Source organism: Carcharodon carcharias, chromosome 24, assembly GCF_017639515.1.
Source record: "Carcharodon carcharias isolate sCarCar2 chromosome 24, sCarCar2.pri, whole genome shotgun sequence".
NCBI lineage: Eukaryota > Metazoa > Chordata > Chondrichthyes > Lamniformes > Lamnidae > Carcharodon > Carcharodon carcharias.
In genome coordinates, this window is record NC_054490.1 from 22,419,312 (window position 1) to 22,434,818 (window position 15,507).

Below are 15,507 nucleotides of genomic sequence, written 5' to 3' on the forward strand. Positions count from 1 at the left end.
ACAGGCTCCAGGAATCATGCTCGAATCTGCAGAGATCACTATCGACCCATCTAACTATTCATTCCGGTATTACAACTACATCCCTTTATACTCCCTCTGCTTGAGCACAATGCCGTGGTCCAATTGCTCATCCTCCATGCAGTCCTTCCTCTCATCCACATGAGCCACAGGAGCCACATTCCTGTTAGAAAATAGGGGGGCTTAGACTCCTCCACTTCTACATTAGGGATCCCCAGAGCTGCCTCAATCACGGTCACAATATCCTGTCCCTGGCTACGGACCGAAGTTGTAGTAGTTAAATTAAGGGGTGTGGCTGCCTCCTGGAGTACATTGTCCAGGTAACTTTCCCCCTACCTGATCCATTGCAATGTTCCTGGCTCAGACTCCAACTCAGTATCTTTGATCTTAAGTTCTTCGAACGGCAAAAACTATCAGAGAAATGGTTTTTTGGGATTATACCGGTGGCCAACAGTGTCTACATTCTGCAGCTGCTACACCATATTTGCCTTTCCATTTGATTGTGTGGAGCTAATGTCATTAGGTTTCCAAATTATAATGTCACTCAGTGATTACTTGTTCATGTGTTGTGGAGGTACACTTTAACATTAACAGATGGAAACATGTTTGTACTCGAAAGAGTTACACTTTAACATTAAAATTAATATATTACTTATAATTCCCCATTACCAGTTTAACATTTTGAACCAGTTAAGAGGGGAAACAAAACGAAAAACACACCGATGACCAACTTGCAAACCTTTTTAATGCATCCGGCCTTCAGATTCCCGGTCTCAGATCCTCTGACTCGCTCGGTTGAACCGTTCAATTTGTCGAAAAGTCCAGGACAGCAGCACCAAACACCCTCTTTCGAATTCTGAATTTACCATATTGCCAAATAGTCTCACAACATTCAGTCTCTAGCTGGGCATTCACCTGTAACATAAAATACACAGCGACATAGAGAGAGAGGGAGGGAGAGAGAGAGAGAGAGAGATTCACTGATACACCTGGGACAGAAAGAGGGAGAGAGAGATTCATTGATACACATGGGAGTGAAAGAGGGAGAAAGAGAATCACAGATCCACACAGGAACAGGGAGAGACAATCACAAATCCACACAGGGACAGAGAGAGAGAATCACAGATACTCACAGGGACAGAAAGAGAGAATCACAGATGCTCAGAGAGACAGAGAGAGATAATCAAATGTATACACAGGGATTGAGAGAGAGAAGCAGAGAATCATAGATACACACAGGGTCAGTGACAACAAATCAGAGATAATTTCAGAGACAGAGAGAGAGAATCACAGATACAAAGACTGAGAGAGAGGCAATCACTGATACTCAGTGATACAGAGAGGTAGAGAATCACAGGTACAAATGGAACAGAGACAGAGAATCACAGATACAGAGAAGAACTGCCTGACAGGGAGTTACAGATACACATGGGCAACGAGGTATGATCAGAGATACACACAGTGACAGAGAGAGAAAGTTTCACAGATACATAGAGTGATGAAGGGGGAATCACAAATACACACAGGGACAGAGTAAGGAATAAGCAGTTACCCACAGGATAAACAGGGAACAAGCGAGGAAACCCATCCAACTCTGAATTGGGAGCAACACATTGGCACAGATTGAGAATCGTTTAACAGGCAGGAAACAGAGTGTGGGAATAAATGATTCTATTTCAGAGTGGCAGGCGGTGACTAGTGTGGTAAACAGGGATCAGTGCTTGGACCCAACTATTCACTATATCTATCAATATTTTGGTTGATGGAACCAAATGTGATATTCTCAAGATTGCTGACACATGAAATTTGGGAAATGTGAGTGAGGAGTGGGATGTTAAGAGGCTTCAAGGTGATTTAGAGAGGTTGAGTGAGTGGGCAAATACATGGCACATGCAGTATAATGTTGATATCTGTGAAGTTATCCGCTTTGGTATAAAAAAACTGAAAGGCAGAGTATTATTTAAATTTTGATAGATTGGGAAATGTGGATGTACAAAGGGAAAGGCAGTGTATTATTTAAATTTTGATAGATTGGGAAATGTGGATGTACAAAGGGACCTGAGTGTCCTTGTACAATCACTGAAAGCAAGCATGTAGGTGCAGCAAGCAGTTAAAAAGGAAAATGGTATGTTGGCCTTCATTGTGAGAGGAGTTGAGTACAGGAGCAAGGATGTCTTACTGCAGATAAATGGGGTCTTGTTGAGACCACACCTGAAGCATAGTGTGTTGTTTAACTCACCTTCCCTAAGAAATTATAAGCTTCCCATAGAGGGAGTGCAGCAAAGGTTCACCAGAATGATTTGTGGCATGACAGGATTATCGTATGAGGAAAGGTTGGGCCGACTAGGTCTGTATTCACTGGATTTTGGAAGAATGAGAGGGAATCTCGTTGAAACATACATAACTGTGACAGGGCTGGACAGACTGGATGCAGGGATAGTGTTTCCTCTGTCTGGGGGGGTCAAGATCAAGGGGTCACAGTCTCAGGATACGGGGTAGACCATTTAGGACTGAGATGAGGAGAAATTTCTTCACTCAGAGGTTGGTGAACCTGTGCAATTCTGCATTAAAGGTGTGAAGGGGTATGGGGAGAGGGTGGGAGAATAGTGTTGAGATGGTGAAACAGCCATGATCATATTGAATGGCAGAACAGGCTCGAAAGGCTGAATGACCTACTCCTGCTCCTATTTTCTTTGTTTCTTTGTTTCTATGTCACACACAGAAATACAGCAGGAGACTCACAGAGACCCATAGGAACAGAGAGAGAAATAATCAGACATACACTGGGGCACGGAAAGGATAAGTGAGGAATGCCATCCCACACTGTAAACATTCACACCCTCCCCTGTCGGTGTTCAGTGCCAGCAGTGTGTACCAGAAACAAAACCCACTGCAGAAACTCTCCAAGACTCCTTCAACAACACCTTCCAAAGCAGCAAACACTATTCCTGGACGGACAAAGGGAGTGCTACATGGAGCATCACCACCTGCAAGGTGCCCTGGAAGACACATCCCTTGCTGACTGGGAACTATCTCACTGTTCCGAAACTGTCACTGGGTCAAAATGGTGGAACTCCCACCCTAACAGCACTGAGGGTGTACCTACACCAGTTGGGATGTAACAGTTCAAGTGGTTGAGCGATGCTCACATCCCAGGAATGAATTAAAATAAAAATACACACAGGGACAAAGGAAGGATCACAGACACACACAGTGCTAGAGAGAAGGAGGGAATCACAGAAATTTGTAAATTCCTTCCTGGGGTATGAGCATTGCTGACATGTCCAGCAGTTTCCCATCCCTAATTGCCCTCGAGAAGGTGATGGTGAGCTGCTTTCTTGATACGCTGCAGTCTATCTGGTGTGGGTACACCTCCAGGGCAGTTGGGCAGGGAGATCCCAGATTTGACTCAGTGAAGTGATGGCCAAATATTTCCAGATGGTCTGTTTATTGGAGGGGGTCTTGCAGGTGGTGGTGTTTCTATGCATCAGCTGCCCTTGTCTTTTAGGTGGTTGGGTTCCTGGGTTTAAATGGTGCTGCTGAAGGAGGCTTGTTCTGGTATATACATTGCATCTTGTATAGGGTAGAGATTTCCAGTTCTGTTCACCGAGGGAGAGGGAGAGAAAGTTTAAAGTAGTGGATGAGGAGTTGATCAGACCGGCTGCTGTGTCCAAGGTACACACAGGGACACAGAAAGAATCACAGGTACACACTGTGACACAGAGAGAGAGAATCAAAGAGATGCACAGAGACAGAGTAAGAGAATCACAGACACACACTGGGACCGAGAGAGAGAATAACCGATACAAACAGGGACAGAGAGAGAGAGAATCACAGGTGCACACAGGGACAGAGAGAGAGAGAATCACATGTACACACAGGGACAGAGAGAGAGAATCACAGATACACACAGGGACAGAGAGAGAGAATCACAGGTACACACAGGGAATGTGAAAGAGAGAATCACAGATGCACCAAGGGCGAGAGAGATAGAGAATCACAGGTAAAAACAGGGACACAGAGAGAGAGAGAATCACAAATGTACACAGGGACAGACAGAGAGAATCATAGTTCCACACAGAAACACAGAGACAGACAGAGATTCATATAGGAGTCTGGGAGATAGCTGAAGAACAATTGATGATAAAAAATGTGAACAGGAGTAGGCCATTTAACCCCTCGAGCCTATCCCCCATTCAATAATTTTATACCTGATCTGATGCAGCTTTAACTCCAGACTGTACCCCACAACCCTTGCCTCCCTTGACAATCAACAGCCTGTCTAACCCAGGCTTGAAAACATTACAGTCCCAGACTCCACTGCTCTCTGTGGTTGGGAATTCCAAACACCAACATTGCTCTCAGAGATGAAATTCCTCCTCACACTGCCCTGTGAATGGAAACCCACACCAAACTGGAGACACACAATCAGTTCTCTTAGCTTATTTCCCCTGTGTGAAGGTCCTTGTGGCTCAGGTGCTAATCCAGAGATTTTTACCTTTTTGGTTCTGTTTTTAATTCAGTCCCTAGCTCCACCTACTCCCTCAGCAGGACATCTTTCTGTGCCCCACCTCTGCCATTCATACCCACGTGGGCCACAATGACTGGATCCTTCTCCTCCCACTCCATTTTCCTCTCCAGCCCTGAGAATATGTCCTTAACGCTGGCACTGGGCAGGCAACACAGTCTCCAGGAATCATACTCAATTTTGCAGTGAACACTATCAACCCCTCTAACCATTCTGTCCGGTATTACAACTACATCCCTTTATACTCCTTCTGCTTGAGCACAATGCCGTGGTCCAATTTCTCGTCCTCCTTGCAGTCTCTCCTCTGATCCACACCAGCCGCAGGGGCCTCAAACCCGTTAGACCATAGGAGAACTGAGACTCCTCCACTTCTACATTAGGGATCCCCAGAGCTGCCTCACTCACAGTCACAAAATCCTGTCCCTGACCATGGACCAAAGTTGCAGTACTTAACGTAAGTGGTGTGCTTGCCTCCTGAAATAAATTGTCCACATAACTTTCTCCTTACCTGATGTATTGAATGTCCACAGCTCAGACTCCAGCTCATTATCTCTGATCTGAAGTTAATTGAGCGGCAAAACCTATTGGAGATGTGGTTGTTGGGGATTACACCAGTAACCACCAGGGCTACATTCTGCAGCTGCAACACGATGATTTCCTTTCCATTTTATTGTGTTGAGTTAACTTCATTAGGTTTAAAGATGATAATGTTGCTCAGTGATTACCTGTTCATATATTATGGAGGTACATTTTAACATTAAAATTAATATGTTACTTATAACTCCCCATTATCAGTTTAACATTCTGAACCAGTTAAGAGGGAAACTCACCAATGAGCAACTTGCAAATCTCCTTAATGCATCCGACCTTCAGATTTATGGTCTCAGTGCCTCTAACTCCCTCCATTGAATCCTTCTACTTTTTGAAAATGCCGGAACAGCAGCACTGTACAGACTATCGTTTTCTGAACTTACCATCTGGTCGAACATTCTCGCAACATTCAGTCTCTAGCTGAACATTCACCTGCAATATAAAACACACAGCGACATCGATAGAGACAATCACAGATACACACATGAATAGGCTGAGAATGAGTCACATGTACACACAGGGTCAAAGAGATTAAATCACAGAGACACTCAGTGACAGAGAAATAAAGGATCACAGATACACAGAGAGACAGGAGGGAATCACAAATATACATCGGGACAGAGAAAGGAATAAGCAGTTACCCAAAGGGACAAAGGTAGGAGAAGTGAGGAACCTCATCCAACTCTGAATTGGGAGCAATATATTGGCATGGACTGAAAATTGTTTGGCAGACAGGAAACAGAGAGTGGGAATAAATGATTCTATTTCACAGTGGCAGACGGTTGCTAGTGTTATTTGCAGGGGTTATTGCTTGTGCTCCAGTTATTCACAATATGTTTCAATGATTTGTTTGAGGGAGCCAAATATAATATATTTTCAAGTTTGCTGATGGCGTGAAATTTGATGGGATTGTGAGTGAAGAGGAGGATGTTAAGAGGCTTCAAGGTTATTTGGACAGGGTGAGTGAAGGGGAAAATACATGGCAGAGGCAATGTAACATGGATAAGTGTGAAGTTATCCACTTGTGTTGGAAAAACAGAACAATGAATAATATTTAAATGGTGATAGATTGGGAAATGTTGATGTACAAAGGGACATGGGTGTCCTTGTACACCAGTCACTGAAAGCAAGCATGTAGGTGCAGCAAGCAGTTAAGAAGGAAGCTGGAATGTTGACCTGCATTGTGAGAGGACTTGAGTACAGGAGCAAGGATGTCTTACTGCAACTGGACAGGGTCTTGGTGAGACCACACCTGGAGCATTGTGTGCAGTTTTGATCTCCTTACCTAAGAAAGGATATACTTGCCATAGACAGAGTGCAGGCGAAGGTTCACCAGACTGATTCTTGGAATGACAGGATTGCCATACGGGGATGAGATTGGGCCAACTAGGCCTGTATTCACTGGAGTTTAGATGAATGACAGGGAAGCTCATTGAAATGAATAAAATTCAGAAAGGGCTGGACAGACTGGACGCAGGGATGATGTTTCCTCTGGCTTGGGGGTCAGGATCAATGGATCACAGTCTCAGGATATGGGGTAGGCCGTTTAGGAATGAGATGAGGAGAAATTTCTTCACTGAGAGGGTGATGATCCTGTGGAATTCTCTACCAAAAGAGGAATTGGCTTCTACACAAAAGGCGTGAAAGGGTATGGGGAGAGAGCGGGAGTATAGTATTGAGATAGAGGAACAGCCATGATCATATTAAATGGCAGAGCAGGCTCAAAGGACCGAATGGTCTACTCCCGCTCCTGTTTTCTACCTTTCTTTGTCTCTATGTCACAAACAAAGACAGAGAGAGAGAACTATAGATACCCACATGGACAGAGAGAGATATAATCAGACACACATTGGGATAAAGAAAGGACAAGAGAGAAAACCCTCCAACACCATTAACACCCTCCCCTGTCAGTGTTCAGTGCCAGCAGTGTGTACCAGAAACTAGACCCACTGCAGAAACTCACCAAGACTCCTTCAACAACACCTTCCAAACCAGCAAACACTATTCCTGGACAGACAAAGGGAGTGGTACATGGAGCATCACCACCTGCAAGGTGCGCTGGAAGACACATCCCTTGCTGACTGGGAACTATCTCACTGTTCCGAAACTGTCACTAGGTCAAAACGCTAACAGTACTGAGGGTGTACCTACACCAGTTGGGAGGTAACAGTTCAAGTAGTCGAGCAGTGCTCATATCCCAAGAATGAATGGAAATAAAATTACACACAAGGACAAAGGGAGAGGCACAGACACACCCAGATCTAGAGAGAGGGGGCAATAACAGATCTTCATAAATTTCTTCCTTGGGTATGAGCATTGCTGACAAGGCCAGCAGTTTCCAATCCTTAATTGCCCTCGACAAGGTGATGGGGAGCTGCTTTCTTGACAGACCAGCTGGTGTGGAGACACCAGTTGGGGAGGGAGTTCCCAGATTTGACTCAGTGAAGAGACGGCCATATATTTCCAGATGGTCTGTTTCTTGGAGGGGAAGTGCACATGGTCGTATTTCTATGCATCAGCTGCCCTTGTCTTTCTAGGCGGTCAAGTTCCTGGGTTTGGATGGTGCTGAAGGAGGCTTGTTCTGGTATATACATTGCATCTTGTATAGGGTAGAGATTGCCAGCTCTGTGCACTGAGGAAGAGGGAGAGGGAGAGAAAGCTTAAGGTGGTGGATGAGCTGCTGATCAGACAGGCTGCTGTGTCTGAGGTACACACAGGGCCACAGAAAGAATCACAGATAACAGGGACACAGAGAGAGAATCACAGGTACACACAGGAAAAGTGAGAGAGAGAATCACAGGTACACACAGAGACACAGAGAAAATCACAGAGACACACTAGGACAGAGAGATAGAGAATTACAGGTACACACAGGGCACAGACAGAATCATGGATGCATGCAGAGACACAGAGAGAGAATCATAGGTACACACAGGGACAGAGAGATAGAGAATCACAGATACACACAGGGACAGAGAGAGAATCACAGGTACACACAGGGAAACAGAGAGAATCACAGATACATACTGGGACACAGAGAGAATCACAGAAACACACAGACACAGAGAGAATCACAGGCACAAACTGGGACACAGAGTGAATCACAGGTACACACTGGGACACAGAGAAGATCACAGACACACACAAAGACATAGAGAGAATCACAGATACACACTAGGACACAGAGAGAATCACCGATACACAGAGGGACAGAGAGAGAGAGAATCACAATTAAACACAGGGACAGAGAGAGAATCACAGATACACACATGGACAGAGAGAAAGAATCATGGATAAATACAGGGACAGAGAGAGAATCACAGATACACACAGGGACAGAGGGAGAATCACAGATACACACAGGTACAGAGAGAGAGAATCACAGATAAACACAGGGACAGAGAGAGAGAATCACAGACATACACAGGGACAGAGAGAGAGAGAGAGAGAATCACAGGTAAACACAGGGACAGAGACAGAGGGAGAATCACAGATACACACAGGGACAGATAGAGTGAATCATAGTTACACACAGGAACACAGAGACAGACAGAGATTCAAACAGGACTCTGGGAGATAGCGTGAAGAATAAGTGATGAAAAAAATTGGAAAAGGAGTAGGCCATTTAACCCCTCGAGCCTGTCCCCCGTTCAATAATTTCATGTCTGGTCTGCCTCCCTTGTCAATCAACAGCCTGTCTAACCCAGGCTTGAAAACATTACAGACCCAGACTCCACTGCTCTCTGTGGTTGGGAATTCCAAACACCAACATCGCTCTCAGAGATGAAATTCCTCCTCACACTGCCCTGTGAATGGAAACCCACACCAGACTGGAGACACACAGTTAGTTCTCTCATCTTATTGCCCCTGTGTGAAGGTCCTTGTGGCTCAGGTGCTAATCCCGGGATTTTTACCTTTTTGGTTCTGCTTTTCATTTAGTCCCTAGCTCCACCTACTCCCTCAACAGAACATCTTTCTTAGCCCTAACTCTGCCATTCGCTCCCAACTTGTCCACAATCACGGGATCCTTCTCCTCCCACTCCATGTTCCTCCACAGCCTCTACTTGAGCACAATGTCCATTTTCTCGTCCTCCCTGCAGTCCCTCCTCTCCCCCAAAACAGCTGCAGGGGCCTCAAACCTGTTAGATAAAAGGAGAACTGTGACTCCTCCACTTCTCTATCATGGATCTCCAGAGCTGCCTCACTCACAGTCATAAGATCCTGTACCTGGCCATGGACCAATGTTGTACTATTGTACTTAAGGGGTGTAGATGCCTCCTGGAATAAATGGTCCAGGTAACGTTCCCCCTACCCAATGCATTGCACTGTTCACAACTCAGACTCCAGCTCAGTATCTCTGATCTGAAGACCCTCGAGTGGCAAAAACTATTGGAGATGTGATTGTTGATGATTATACTGGCGGGTGTCCATTATCCTCATTCTGCAGCTGCAACACCACAATTGCCTTTCCATTTGATTGTGTTGCGCATGTGTCATTACGTTTCAAGATTATAATGTCACTCAATGATTCCCTGCTCATTTTAACATGAAAATTAATATATTACTTATAACTCCACATTACCAATTTACCATTCTGAACCAGTTAAGAGGGGAAACAAAACATAAAACACACCAATGATCAACTTGCAAACCTACAGAATGCATCCAGCCTTCAGATTTCCGGTCTCAGATTCTCTGACTCCCTCGGTTGAACCATTCAATTTTTCAAAATGTCCAGAACAGCAGCACCGAATGCACTATATCGAATTCCAAACTTACCATATTGTCGAAGATTCTCGCAACAATCAGTCTCTAGCTGCACATTCACCTGAAACATAAAAAACATAAAGAGAGAGAGAGAAAGGAAGAGAGAGAGAGACAGAAATTCACCGATGAACATGGGACAGAAAAAGGGAGAGAGAGATTTATTGATACACATGGGAGAGAAAGTGAGAGAGAGAGATAGAATCATAGATCCACACAGGAAGGAGAGAGTGAGCGAGAGAATCAGAGATACAAACCAGAATGGAGAGAGTGAATCATTGATATACAAAGGGACAGAGAGAGAGAGAATCACACATAAACACAGGGACAGAGAGAGAGAATCACAGATACACACAGGGAGAGAGAGAAAATCACAGACACACAGAGGGACAGAGAGAGAGTGAGCAAGAGAATCAGAGATACACACCAGAATGCAGAGAGAGAATCATTAATATACAAAGGGACAGAGAGAGACAGAATCACAGATAAACACAGGGACAGAGAGAGAGATTCGTAGATGCACACAATGACAGAGAGAGAGTATCGCAGATACACACAGGAAAACAGAGAATCACAAATACACACAGGGACAGAGAGAGAGAATCACAGATACACACAGGGACACAGAGAGAGAATCACAGATACACACAGGGACAGAGAGAGAGAATCACAGATACACACAGGGACAGGGAGGGAGAATCACAGATACACACAGGGACAGAAAGAGCGAATCAATTATATACACAGGGACTGACAGAGAGAGAGAATCACAGAATCATAGATACACATAGGTTCAGTGAGAACAAATCAGAGATACTCTCAGAGTTGGAGAGAGAGAATCACAGATACAAAGTCTGAGAGAGAGGCAATCATGGATTTTCAGTGGCACAGAGAGATAGAGAATCACAGGTACACACGGAACAGAGACAGAGAATCACAGTTACATGGAGGAACTGCCTGACAGTGAATCACAGATACACATGGACAGTGTGGGAGAATCACAGATACAAACAGTGACAGAGAGAGAAGGTTTCACAGATACACACAGTGATGAAGAGGGAATCACACATATACACAGGGACAGAGTAAGGAATAAGCAGTTACCCACAGGATAAACAGGGAACAAGCGAGGAAACCCATCCAACTCTGAATTGGGAGCAATACGTTCGCACGGATTGAGAATCATTTAGCAGACAGGAAACAGAGGGTGGGAATAAATGATTCTATTTCAGAGTGGCAGGCGGTGACTAGTGTGGTAAACAGGGATCAGTGTTTGGATCCAACTATTCACTTTTTATATCAATATTTTGGCTGATGGAACCAAATGTAATATTTTCAAGATTGCTGACACATGAAATTTGGGAAATGTGAGTGGGGAGGGGGATGTTATAAGGCTTCAAGTTGATTTAGAGAATTTGAGTGACTGGGCAAATACATGGCAGATGCCCTATAATGTGGATAAGTGTGAAGTTATCTAGTTTGTTGGAGAAGCAGAAAGGCAGTGCATTATTTAAATGACGATAGAATGGGAAATGTTGATGTACAAAGGGAGCTGGGTGTCCTTGTACACCAGTCACTGAAAGCAAGCATGTAGGTGCAGCAAGCAGTTAAGAAGGCAAATGGTGTGTTGGCCTTCATTGTGAGAGGACTTGAGAACAGGAGCAAGGCTGTCTTACTGCAGATGAGACCACACCTGGAGCAAAGTGTGTTAGGATATGCTTCCCATTGAGGAGGTATGGCCAAAGTTCACCAGACTAATGCCTGGGATAACAGGAATGTTGTATGAGGAGAGGTTGGGCTGACTAGGCCTGTATTCACGGGAGTTTGGAAGAATGAGAGGGGATCTCATTGAAACGTATAAAATTCTGACAGGACTGTACAGACTGATTGCAGGGATAATGTTTCCTCTGGCTGTGGGGATCCAGAACAAGGATTCACAGTCTCAGGATATGGAGTGGACCATTTAGGACTGAGATGTGGAGAAATTTCTTCACTCAGAAGGGGGTGAACATGTGCAATTCTCCACCACAAAAGGTTGATGAGGCCAAGTCACTTAATATATTTAAGAATGAAAAAGATAGATTTCTGCATTAAAGGTGTGAAGGGGTATGGGGGGAGGGTGGGAGAATAGTGTTGGGATAGAAAAATAGCCATAATCATATTGAAAGGCAGAACAGGCTCAAAGGGCCGAATGGCCTACTCCTGCTCCTATTGTCTATGTTTCTTTGTTTCTATGTCACACACAGGGACACAGCAAGAGACTCAAAGAGACCCACAGGAACAGAGATAGAAATAATCAGACATTCACTGGGGTATGGAAAGGATTAGGGAGGAACCCCATCCAAATCCGTAAATATTCACACCCTCCCCTGTCAGTGTTCAGTGCCAGCAGTGTGTACCAGAAACTAGACCCACTGCAGAAACTCACCAAGACTCCTTCAACAACACCTTCCAAACCAGCAAACACTATTCCCGGACGGACAAAGGGAGTGGTACATAGAGCATCACCACCTGCAAGGTGCCCTGGAAGACACCTCTCTTGCTGACTGGGAACTATCTCACTGTTCCGAAACTGTCGCTGGGTCACAATGCAGGAACTCCCACCCTAACAGCACTGAGGGTGTACCTACACCAGTTGGGATGTAACAGTTCAAGTGGTCAAGCGATGCTCACATCCCAGGAATGAATTAAAATAAAAATACACACAGGGACAAAAGGAGAAGCACAGATTCACACAGAAACAAAGGAAGGATCACAGACCCACACAGAGCGAGAGCGAGGGAGGGAATCACAGATCTTTGTAAATTCCTTCCTGGGGTATGAGCATTGCTGACATGTCCAGCAGTTTCCCATCCCTAATTGCCCTTGAGAAGGTGATGGGGAGCTGCTTTCTTGAAACGTTGCAGTCTATCTGGTGTGGGAACAGCTGCAGGACAGTTGGGGAGGGAATTCACAGATTTGACTCGGTGAAGTGACGGCCATATATTTCCAGATGGTCTGTTTCTTGGAGGGGTTCTTGCAGGTGGTGGTGTTTCTATGTATCAGCTGCCCTTGTCTTTTAGGTGGTCGGGTTCCTGGGTTTGGATGGTGCTGCTGAAGGAGGCTTGTTCTGGTATATACATTGCATCTTGTATAGGGTAGAGATTGCCAGTGTTGTGCACCAAGGGAGAGGGAGAGAAAGTTTAAAGAGGCGGAAGAGGAGTTGATCATACAGGCTGCTGTGTCCAAGGAACACACAGGGACACAGAAAGAATCACAGATACACACATGGACAGAGAGAGAGAGAATCACAGATACACCCAGGGACACAGACAGAGAGAATCACAGATACACACAGAGACAGGGACAGTAAATCACAGATACACACGGGGACAGAGAGGGAATCATGGTTACACACAGGGACAGACCGTGAGAATTACAGATACACACAGGGACAGAGAGAGAGCGGGAATCACCGATACACACAGGGACAGAGAGAGAGAATCACAGATACACACAGGGACAAAGAGAGGGAGAAATACAGATACACACAGGGACAGAGAGAGAGAGAATCACAGATACACACAGGGACGGAGAGAGAGAATCACAGATACACACAGGGACAGAGAGTGAGAGAATCACAGATACACACATGGTCAGAGAGAGAGAATCACAGATACACACAGGGACAGATAGAGCAAATCATAGTTACTCAGAGGTACACAGAGACAGAGATTCATACAGGAGTCTGGGAGATTGCATGAAGAACAATTGATGATAAGAAATGGGAACAGGAGTAGCCATTTAACCCCTCGAGCCTGTCCCCCATTCAATAATTTCATGCCTGATCTGATGGAGCTTTAACTCCAGACTGAGCCCCACAACTCTTGCCTCCCTTGTCAATCAACAGCCTGTCTAACCCAGGCTTGAAAACGTTACAGACCCAGACTCCACTGCTCTCTGTGGTTGGGAATTCCAAACACCAACATTGCTCTCAGAGATGAAATTCCTCCTCACACTGCCCTGTGAATGGAAACCCACACCAAACTGGAGACACACAGTCAGTTCTCTAATCTTATTTCCCCTGTGTGATGGTCCTTGTTGCTCAGGTGCTAATCCTGAGATTGTTACGTTTTCGCTTCTATTTTTAATTCAGTCACTAGCTCCACCTGCTCCCTCAGCAGAACATCTTTCTCAGCCCTATCTCTGCCATTTGCTCCCACGTGGGCCACAATGACTGGATCCTTCTCCTCCCACTCCATGTTCCTCTCCAGCCCTGAGAATATGTCCTTTACCCTGACACCGGGCAGGCAACACAGGCTCCAAGAATCATGCTCGAATCTGCAGAGACCACTATCGACCCATCTATCTATTCATTCCGGTATTACAACTACATCCCTTTATACTCCCTCTGCTTGAGCACAATGCCGTGGTCCAATTGCTCATCCTCCATGCAGTCCTTCCTCTCATCCACATGAGCCACAGGAGCCACATACCTCTTAGAAAATAGGGGGGCTTAGACTCCTCCACTTCTACATTAGGGATCCCCAGAGCTGCCTCACTCACGGTCACAATGTCCTGTCCCTGGCCACGGACCGAAGTTGTAGTAGTTAAATTAAGGGGTGTGGCTGCCTCTTGGAGTAAATTGTCCAGGTAACTTTTCCCATACCTGATGCATTGCAATGTTCCCGGCTCAGACTCCAACTCAGTATCTTCAATCTGAAGTTCTTCGAGCGGCAAAATCTATTTGAGAAGTGTTTTTTTGGGATTATACCGGTGGCCAGCAGTGACTACATTCTGCAGCTGCAACCCCACATTTGCCTTTCCATTTGATTGTGTGGCGCTAATGTCATTAGGTTTCCAAATTATAATGTTACTCAGTGATTACTTGTTCATGTGTTGTGGAGGTACACTTTAACATTAAAACTAATATATTACTTATAATTCCCCATTACCAGTTTAACATTCTGAACCAGTTAAGAGGGGAAACAAAACATAAAAAACACCAATGACCAACTTGCAACCTATTTAATGCATCCGGCCTTCAGATTCCAGTCTCAAATCCTCTGACTCCCTTGGTTGAACCGTTCAATTTGTCGAAAAGTCCAGGACAGCGGCACCAAACACACTGTAAAAAATTCCAAACTTACCATATTGCCGAATATTCTCACAACATTAAGTCTCTAGCTGAACATTCACCTGTAACATAAAATACACAGCGACATAGAGAGGGAGGGAGGGAGAGAGAGAGGAGGAGAGATTCACTGATATACATGGGGGAGAAAGAGGGAGATAGAGATTCACTGATACACCTGGGACAGAAAGAGGGAGAAAGAGATTCATTGATACACATGGGAGTGAAAGAGAGTGAAAGAGAATCACAGATCCAGACAGGGACAGAGAGAGAGAATCATAGATCCACACAGGGACAGAGAGAGAGAATCACAGATACACACTGAGACAAAGGGAGAATTACAGATAAACACGGAGAGGGAGAATCTCACATACACACACGGACAGAGACAAAATCACAGATACATGCAGGGCATGTGAGAGAATCACAGATACAGTCAGGGACAGAGAGAGAGAATCACAGATACACACAGGGACAGAAAGAGAGAGAATCA